The sequence below is a fragment of the Lolium rigidum genome, chromosome 4 (assembly GCF_022539505.1).
Source record: "Lolium rigidum isolate FL_2022 chromosome 4, APGP_CSIRO_Lrig_0.1, whole genome shotgun sequence".
In the NCBI taxonomy this organism is placed as follows: domain Eukaryota; kingdom Viridiplantae; phylum Streptophyta; class Magnoliopsida; order Poales; family Poaceae; genus Lolium; species Lolium rigidum.
The window spans coordinates 186442296-186453495 of record NC_061511.1 but is presented as its reverse complement, the minus strand read 5'-3'; positions in this window follow the sequence as shown (position 1 = coordinate 186453495).

The following is an 11200-nucleotide window of genomic DNA, read 5'->3' as shown; positions in this document are numbered from 1 at the left end:
CATCATAACCTTGATCATACTATTTGTAAACATATGTAGTGAATGCAGCGATCAAAACAATGGTAATGACATGAGTAAACAAGTGAATCATATAGCAAAGACTTTTCATGAATAGTACTTCAAGACAAGCATCAATAAGTCTTGCATAAGAGTTAACTCATAAAGCAATAAATCAAAGTAAAGGTATTGAAGCAACACAAAGGAAGATTAAGTTTCAGCGGTTGCTTTCAACTTGTAACATGTATATCTCATGGATAATTGTCAACATAGAGTAATATAACAAGTACAATATGCAAGTATGTAGGAATCAATGCACAGTTCACACAAGTGTTTGCTTCTTGAGATGGAGAGAAATAGGTGAACTGACTCAACATAAAAGTAAAAGAAAGGTCCTTCAAAGAGGAAAGCATCGATTGCTATATTTGTGCTAGAGCTTTTATTTTGAAAACATGAAACAATTTTGTCAACGGTAGTAATAAAGCATATGAGTTATGTACATTATATCTTACAAGTTGCAAGTCTCATGCATAGTATACTAATAGTGCCCGCACCTTGTCCTAATTAACTTGGACTACCGGATCTTTGCAATGCACATGTTTTGACCAAGTGTCACAATGGGGTACCTCCATGCCGCCCGTACAAAGGTCTAAGGAGAAAGCTCGCATTTTGGATTTCTCGATTTTGATTATTCTCAACTTAGACATCCATACCGGGACAACATGGACAACAGATAATGGACTCCTCTTTAATGCATAAGCATGTGGCAACAATTATTATTCTCATATGATATTGAGGATATATGTCCAAACTGAAACTTCCACCATGAATCATGGCTTTAGTTAGCGGCCCAAAGTTCTTCTCTAACAATATGCATGCTCCAACCATGAAGGTGGTAGATCCTCTTGCTTCGTACAAGACGGACATGCATAGCAACTCACATGATATCCAACAAAGAATAGTTGATGGCGTCCCCGAAACATGGTTATCGCTCAACAAGCAACTTAATAAGAGATAAAGTGCATAAGTACATATTCAATACTACAATAGTTTTTAAGCTATTTGTCCCATGAGCTATATATTGCAAAGGTGAATGATGGAATTTTAAAGGTAGCACTCAAGCAATTTACTTTGGAATGGCGGATAAATACCATGTAGTAGGTAGGTATGGTGGACACAAATGGCATAGTGGTTGGCTCAAGTATTTTGGATGCATGAGAAGTATTCCCTCTCGATACAAGGTTTAGGCTAGCAAGGTTATTTGAAACAAACACAAGGATGAACGGTACAGCAAAACTCACATAAAAGACATATGGTAAACATTATAAGACTCCATACCGTCTTCCTTGTTGTTCAAAACTCAATACTAGATGTTATCTAGACTCTAGAGAAACCAAATATGCAAACCAAATTAGCAAGCTCTAAGTATTTCTTCATTAATGGGTGCAAAGTATATGATGCAAGAGCTTAAACATGAGCACAACAATTGCCAAGTATCAAAATATCCAAGACATTTTAGAGTTACTACATGTATCATTTTCCAATTCCAACCATATAACAATTTAACGAAGATGAAACTTCGCCATGAATACTATGAGTAGAGCCTAAGGACATATTTGTCCATATGCTACAGCGGAGCGTGTCTCTCTCCCATAAAGTGAATGCTAGGATCCATTTTATTCAAACAAAACAAAAAACAAAAACAAACCGACGCTCCAAGCAAAGTGCATAAGATGTGACGGAATAAAAATATAGTTTCAGGGGAGGAACCTGATAATGTTGTCGATGAAGAAGGGGATGCCTTGGGCATCCCCAAGCTTAGACGCTTGAGTCTTATTAATATATGCAGGGGTGAACCACCGGGGCATCCCCAAGCTTAGAGCTTTCACTCTCCTTGATCATATTGCATCATACTCCTCTCTTGTTCCTTGAAAACTTCCTCCACACCAAACTCGAAACAACTCATTAGAGGGTTAGTGCATAATAAAAATTAACATGTTCAGAGGTGACACAATCATTCTTAACACTTCTGGACATTGCATAAAGCTACTGGACATTAGTGGATCAAAGAAATTCATCCAACATAGTAAAAGAGGCAATGCGAAATAAAAGACAGAATCTGTCAAAACAGAACAGTCCGTAAAGATGGATTTTATTAGGCCACCAGACTTGCTCAAACGAAAATGCTCAAATTGAATGAAAGTTGCGTACATATCTGAGGATCATGCTCGTAAATTGGCGTAATTTTCTGAGCTACCTACAGGGAGATAGACCCAGATTCGTGACAGCGAAAGAAATCTGGAACTGCGCATAGAATCCAAATCTAGTACTTACTTTTCTATCAAAGACTTTACTTGGCACAACAAAACATAAAACTAAGATAAGGAGAGGTTGCTACAGTAGTAAACAACTTCCAAGACAAAAATATAAAACAAAAATACTGGAGTAAAAATATGGGTTGTCTTCCATAAGCGCTTTTCTTTAACGCCTTTCAGCCTAGGCGCGTAAAGTGTAACTCAAGTAACATCGAGAGATGAAGCATCAACATCATAATTTGTTCTAATAATAGAATCATAAGGTAACTTCATTCTCTTTCTAGGGAAGTGTTCCATACCTTTCTTGAGAGGAAATTGATATTTAATATTACCTTCCTTCATATCAATAGTAGCACCAACGGTTCGAAAAAAGGTCTTCCCAATATAATGGGGCAAGATGCATTGCATTCAATATCCAAGACAACAAAATCAACGGGGACAAGGTTATTGTTAACCATAATATGAACATTATCAACTTTCCCCAAAGGTTTCTTTTTAGCATTATCAGCGAGATTAACATCCAAATAACAATTCTTCAATGGTGGCAAGTCAAGCATATCATAGACTTTTTTAGGCATAACGTAAATACTTGCACCAAGATCGCATAAGGCATTACAATCAAAATCTTTGACTCTCATTTTAATGATGGGCTCCCAACCATCCTCTAGCTTTCTAGGAATAGAAGTTTCAAGTTTTAGTTTCTCTTCTCTAGCTTTTATGAGAGCATTTGTAATATGTTTTGTGAAAGCCAAATTTATAGCGCTAGCATTGGGACTTTTAGCAAGTTTTTGTAAGAACTTTATAACTTCCGAGATATGGCAATCATCAAAATCTAAATCATTACAATCTAAAGCAATGGGATTATCATCCCCAAGGTTGGAAAAAATTTCAGCAGTTTTATCACAGGCAGTTTCAGCAATTTTAGCAGTTTCAGGTAATTTTGCGCGCTTTGCACTAGGAGTAGAAGCATTGCTAACACCAATTATTTTACCATTGATAGTAGGAGGTGCAGCAACATATGAATCATCAACATTACTTGTGGTGGTAATAGTCCAAACTTTAGCTACATTTTTCTCTTTAGCTAGTTTTTCATTTTCTTCTCTATCCCACCTAGCTCGCTAGCTTCAGCCATTAATCTTATATTCTCATTAATTCTAACTTGGATGGCATTTGCTGTAGTAACAATTTTATTTTCAATATCCATATTAGGCATAACTTTCGATTTCAAAAGATCAACATCGGAGGCAAGACTATCAACTCTAGAAACAAGAATATCAATTTTATTAAGCTTTTCCTCAACAGATTTGTTAAAGGCAGCTTTGTGTACTAATAAATTCTTTAAGCATGGCTTCAAGTCCAGGGGGTGTGTTCCTATTATTGTTGTAAGAATTCCCATAAGAATTAGCATAACCGTTACCATTATTATAAGGATATGGCCTATAGTTATTACTAGAATTGTTCCGATAAGCATTGTTGTTGAAATTATTATTTTTAATGAAGTTTACATCAACATGTTCTTCTTGGGCAACCAATGAAGCTAATGGAAAATTATTAGGATCAACATTAGTCCTATCATTCGCAAGCATAGACATAATAGTATCAACCTTATCATTCAAGGAAGAGGATTCTTCAACAGAATTTACCTTCTTACCTTGTGGAGCTCTTTCCGTGTGCCATTCAGAGTAATTAACCATCATATTATCAAGAAGCTTTGTTGCTTCACCAAGAGTGATGGACATAAAGGTACCTCCAGCAGCTGAATCCAATAAATTCCGTGAAGAAAAATTTAGTCCTGCATAGAAGGTTTGGATGATCATCCAAGTAGTCGATCCATGGGTTGGGCAATTTTTAACCGAGAGATTTCATTCTTTCCCAAGCTTGAGCAACATGTTCATTATCCAATTGTTTAAAATTCATTATGCTACTCCTCAAAGATATAATTTTAGCAGGGGGATAATATCTACCAATAAAAGCATCCTTGCATTTAGTCCATGAATTAATACTATTCTTAGGCGAGAGATAGCAACCAATCTTTAGCTCTTCCTCTTAATGAGAAAGGAAACAATTTTAATTTTATAATGTCACCATCTACATCTTTATACTTTTGCATTTCACATAGTTCAACAAAATTATTGAGATGGGCAGCAAGATCATCGTAACTAACACTGCAAAATTGCTCTCGCATAACAAGATTTAGTAAAGCAGGTTTAATTTCAAAGAATTCCGCTGTAGTAGCAGGTGGAGCAATAGGTGTGCATAAGAAATCATTATTATTTGTGCTAGTGAAGTCACACAACTTAGTATTTTCAGGGTTGGCCGTTTTAACAGTAGTAAATAAAGCAAACTAGATAAAGTAAATACAAGTAAACTAATTTTTTTTGTGTTTTTGATATAGCAAACAAGACAGTAAATAAAGTAAAGCTAGCAACTAATTTTTTTGTGTTTTGATATAATGCAGCAAACAAAGTAGTAAATAAAATAAAGCAAGACAAAAACAAAGTAAAGAGATTGGGAAGTGGAGACTCCCTTGCAGCGTGTCTTGATCTCCCCGAAACGGCGCCGTAAAAGAGCTTGATGGCGTGTATTTCACACGTTCGTTGGGCAACCCCAAGAGGAAGGTATGATGCGCACAGCAGCAAGTTTTCCCTCGAAAAGAAACCAAGGTTTATCGAACCAGGAGGAGCCAAGAAGCACGTTGAAGGTTGATGGCGGCGGGATGTAGTGCGGCGCAACACCGGAGATTCCGGCGCCAACGTGGAACCCGCACAACACAACCAAAGTACTTTGCCCCAACGAAACAGATGAGGTTGTCAATCTCACCGGCTTGCTGTAACAAAGGATTAACCGTATTGTGTGGAAGATGATTGTTTGCAAGAAAATAGTAAAACAAGTATTGCAAAGCAGATTTGTATTTCAAGTATTAAAGAATGGACCGGGGTCCATAGTTCACTAGAGGTGTCTCTCCCATAAGATAAAAGCATGTTGGGTGAACAAATTACAGTCGGGCAATTGACAAATAGAGAGGGCATAACAATGCACATACATGACATGATAAGTATAGTGAGATTTAATTGGGCATTACGACAAAGTACATAGACCGCCATCCAACCGCATCTATGCCTAAAAAGTCCACCTTCAGGTTAGCATCCGCACCCCTTCCTGTATTAAGTTGCAAACAACAGACAATTGCATTAAGTATGGTGCGTAATGTAATCAACAACTACATCCTCGGACATAGCGCCAATGTTTTATCCCTAGTGGCAACAACACAACACAACCTTAGGGGTTTCTGTCACTCCCCTGGTGTCACAGTGCATGAACCCACTATCGAGCATAAATACTCCCTCTTGGAGTTAAAAGTAAAAACTTGGCCAGAGCCTCTACTAGAAACGGAGAGCATGCAAGATCATAAACAACACATATGTAATAACTTGATAATTAACATGACATGGTATTCTCTATCCATCGGATCCCGACAAACACAACATATAGAATTACGGATAGATGATCTTGATCATGTTAGGCAGCTCACAAGATCCAACAATGAAGCACAATGAGGAGAAGACAACCATCTAGCTACCGCTATGGACCCATAGTCCAGGGGTGAACTACTCACTCATCACTCCGGAGGCGACCATGGCGGTGTAGAGTCCTCCGGGAGATGAATCCCCTCTCCGGCAGTGGTGCCGGAGGAGATCTCCGTAATCCCCCGAGATGGGATCGGCGGCGGCGGCGTCTCCGGAAGGTTTTCCGTATCGTGGTTTTTCGCCTCGGGGTTTCGCGACGGAGGCTTTAAGTAGGCGGAAGGGCAGAGTCGGGGGCCGTACGAGGGGCCACACCATAGGGCGGCGCGGGCCCCCCTGGGCCGCGCCGCCACGTGGTGTCGCCACCTCGTGGCCCCACTTCGTGTGTTCTTCGGTCTTCTGGAAGCTCCGTGGAAAAATAGGCCCATGGGTCTTTGTTTCGTCCAATTCCGAGAATATTTCGTTACTAGGATTTCTGAAACCAAAAACAGCAGAAAACAGGAACTAGCACTTCGGCATCTTGTTAATAGGTTAGTTCCAGAAAATGCACGAATATGACATAAAGTGTGCATAAAACATGTAGGTATCATCAATAATATGGCATAGAACATAAGAAATTATCGATACGTCGGAGACGTATCAGAGGCCTTGGTCTTCTCTGTTTCTCCTTCTTTCTTCTCCTTGTCAGAGGAGATGGGGTTCGCCCCGGAGTGGAGGTCGTCCTCTTTCTTGTTCTTCGGCGACGATTGGAGGGAAAGGCCTGAGGCAGAGGAGGAAGAGGAAGACATGGCTGCAGGGGAAGAGGGTTTTTGGGCGCTGGTGGACAGAGCAGGGCAAGGGGATGGAGTGGTGAACCGCTTGGCACAGATAAATAAAGGGAGTGTAGTGGAAATTTAATGCCATGACGGTTCTCGAGGACGTGGTGCCGAAATTGTCAATTCGTACAGAGAAGCTCAGGAGGCGAGGCGTAATGATGGAAAATTCTGCGGCAGTTCTGCTCTGCCACGACATGACCCGACGAAAGAAAAGCGTAATGATTTTGGAAATAACATTTCCAAAACCAGGGGGGCATGTGTTATCACCAGAATTTGACCGAGTCAGAGGTGGGCCGCGATCAAGATGGGCTTGAAGAATATATATAGAAGAAATACGTGAATCGGCCTTACATGCAAAGTTTGGGCTAGTTTGCCCTATGTATCTGTAACATATTAGATTACGTGTCGATTAGGAGTTAGAGTTTTACCCGTGCACGGTTAGGTGCACGCCCGAGTTAGAAAGTCCTTTGGACTATAAATATGTATCTAGGGTTTATGGAATAAACAACAACCAACGTTCAACACAATCAAATCTCGGCGCATCGCCAACTCCTTCGTCTCGAGAGTTTCTCCGGTAAGCACCATGCTGCCTAGATCGCATCTTGCGATCTAGGCAGCACAAGCCTATCCTGTTGTTCATGCGTTGCTCGTGCTGAAGCCTTTTTGATTGCGAGCAACGTAGTTATCTTAGATGTGTTAGGGTTAGCATTGTTCTTCGTATCATATGTTGTCGTAGTGCAACCCTTATACATCTAGCCGCCCTTACACCTATCTCAGGTGTAGGGGCGGCACCCCGCTTGATCATAGTTTAGTAGATCCGATCCGTTACGGTTGCTCCTTGTTCTTCAAGGATTAGTTTAACATCCGCATTAGTTAGGTCTTACAAAGGGTTGGAGGATCCAGCGGCGTGTAGGGTGGAGTTTGCTAGCCCTAGACACGATGTTCCGGGGATCAACCTCGTGTTGGTTTTTAGGCCCTATCTAGGATCGGCTTACGGTCACCGTGCGCGAGCGCGAGGCCTAATCGTGAGTAGGATGATCCGATTATGCGGTGAAAACCCTAAATCGTCGTAGATCGCATTAACTTTATCTTGATCAAGCAGGACCACCATATATTCGGACACCTTGTACGAATCATGGGTGGATCGGCTCTTTGAGCCGATTCACAGGATAACCTGAGAGCCGATCGAGGCTCGTATTTAACGTTTACGTGTATGCCATGCAGGAAACTAAGCGAGGCATCATCCAACACCTTCCTGACCAGGTATAGGTCAGGTGGCACGCCCTTGCGATAGCATCGGACGTGTGACCAGGAGGCTTTGCGGGCCGTCGCTCTGAGGGACTGGGGCCAGCCGCAGCCAATAGTTGTTCCCGGCTCTACTGTGTTGCCAGTCGCTGCCCGCCGGTGGGTTTCTGACCGCAACACAACGGTAGTAATAAAGCATATGTGTTATGTATAAGATGTCCTATAAGTTGCAAGCCTCATGCATAGTATACCAATAGTGCTCGCACCTTGTCCTAAATAGCTTGGATTAACATGGATTATCATTGCATAGCATATGTTTCAACCAAGTGTCACAAAGGGGTACCTCTATGCCGCTCGTACAAAGGTCTAAGGAGAATGTTCGCATTGGATTTCTCGCTTTTGATTATTCTCAACTTAGACATCCATACCGGGACAACATAGACAACAGATAACGGACTCCTCTTTAATGCATAAGCACTCAACAACAATTAATATTCTCATAAGAGATTGAGGATTAATTGTCCAAACTGAAACTTCCACCATGAATCATGGCTTTAGTTAGCGGCCCAATGTTCTTCTCTAACAGTATGCATACTCAAACCATTTGATCATGAAAATCGCCCTTACTTCGGACAAGACGAACATGCATAGCAACTCACATGATATTCAACAAAGGTAAAAGTTGATGGCGTCCCCAGAAACATGGTTACCGCTCAACAAGCAACTTATTAAGAAATAAGACACATAAGTACATATTCTTCACCACAATAGTTTTTAGGGCTACTTTCCCATGAGCTATGTATTGTAAAGGCAAAGAATAGAATTTTAAAGGTAGCACTCAAGTAATGTACTTTGGAATGTCAGAGAAATACCATGTGGTAGGTAGGTATGGTGGACACAAATGGCATGGTTATTGGCTCAAGGATTTGGATGCACGAGAAGAATTCCTCTCAATACAAGGCTAGGCTAGAAAGGTTGTTTGAAGCAAACTCAAGTATAAAACGGTGCAGCAAGACTCACATATGAACATATTATAAACATTATAAGACTTTACATTGTCTCCTTGTTGTTCAAACACCTTAACCAGAAAATATCTAGACTCTAGAGATCAATCATGTAAACCAAATTTTAACAAGCTCTATGTAGTTTTTCATTAATGGGTACAAGGTACATGATGCAAGAGTTTAAACATGATCTATATGAGCACAACAATTGCCAAGTATCACATTATTCAAGACATTATACCATTTACCACATGCAACATTTTCTGTTTCCAACCAAATAACAATGAACAAAGCAGTTTCAACCTTCGCCATGAACATTAAAAGTAAAGCGAAGAACACAAGTGTTCAAATGAAAAAGCGGAGCGTGTCTCTCTCCCACACAAGCATGAATTTATTCAGAGAATGAAAATAACAAAACGAAAATAAAAGCACACAGACGCTCCAAGTAAACTACATAAGATGTGACGGAATAAAAATATAGTTTCAAGAGAAATGACCTGATAAGTTATCGATGAAGAACCAAGGCATCCCCAAGCTTAGATGCTTGAGTCTTCTTGAAATATGCAGGGATGAACCACAGGGGCATCCCCAAGCTTAGACTCTTCACTCTTCTTGATCATAGTATATCATCCTCCTCTCTTGACCCTTGAAAACTTCCTCCACACCAAACTCAAAACAAACTCATTAGAGGGTTAGTGCATAATCAAAAATTTCACATGTTCAGAGGTGACACAATCATTCTTAACACTTCTGGACATTGCCCAAAGCTACTGGAAGTCAATGGAACAAAGAAATCTATCCAACATAGCAAAAGAGGCAATTGCGAAATAAAAGGCAGAATCTGTCAAAACAGAACAGTCCGTAAAGACGAATTTTTTTTGAGGCACCAGACTTGCTCGGATGAAAATGCCCAAATTGAATGAAAGTTACGTACATATCTGAGGATCACGCACGTAAATTGGCAGATTTTTCTGAGTTACCTACAGAGAACCCTGCCCAAATTCGTGACAGCAAGAAATCTGTTTCTGCGCAGTAATCCAAATCTAGTATCAACCCTACTATCAAAGACTTTAATTGGCACAACAAATGCAATAAAATAAAGATAAGGAGAGGTTGCTACAGTAGTAACAACTTCCAAGACTCAAATATAAAACAAAATTGTTGTAGTAAAATAAAGACATGGGTTATCTTCCAAGAAGTGCTTTCTTTATAGCCATTAAGATGGGCTCAGCAGTTTTAATGATGCACTCACAACAAATAAGAGTTGAAGCAAAAAGAGAGCATCAAGAAGAAAATTCAAAACAAATTTAAGTCTAACCCACTTCCTATGCATAGGAATCTTGTACACAAATGAACTCATGAAAAACGAAGTGACAAGCATAGGAAGATAAAACAAGAGTAACTTCAAGATTCTCAACATAGAGAGGGGAAACTTAATATTATTAAGATGCATATAACCATGTTTCCCTCTCTCATAATAACTTTCAGTAGCATCATTGATGAAATTCACAATATAACCATCACTTAAAACATTCTTATCATGGTTCATATGCATAAAGGTCTCATTACTCTCCACATAAGCATAGTCATTCTTATTAGTTGTAGTGGGAGCAAATTCAACAAAGTAGCTATCATCAAATATAGGAGGCATATTGTAATCATAATTAAATGTATCCTCCATAGTAGGCGGCACCAAAAGACCACTATCATTATAATCATCATAAATAGGAGGCAAAGTATCATCAAAGAAAATTTTCTCCTTAATGCTTGGGGGACTAAAAATATCATGCTCATCAAAACCAGCTTCCCCAAGCTTAGAATTTTCCATATCATTATCAACAATGGTGTTCAAAGCGTTCATACTAATATACTACCAGCATGCAAATAAGGTTCCATAGGTTTTTTAATTTTCGCATCAAACAATCCATGTCTTAACTCAGGAAATAGAATAAGAAGCTCATTGTTGTCCATTATGCCTTACTAGTGTAAAACAAGAAACAAAAAGATGCAATTGCAGGATCTAAAGGAAATAGCTTAGAGCACTCACACACCGGCAACAAGACTAGGAAATAGCTTAGTAGTCGGAAGATGTGAATACCTTTTACCTTACCTCCCCGGCAACGGCGCCAGAAAAGTGCTTGATGTCTACGGGTGCTTCTATTCTTGTAGACGAGTGTTGGGCCTCCAAGAGCGAGAGATTTGTAGAACAGCAGCAAAGTTTCCCTTAAGTGGATCACCCAAGGTTTATCGAACTCAGGGAGGAAGAGGTCAAAGATATCCCTCTCAAGCAACCACCGCAA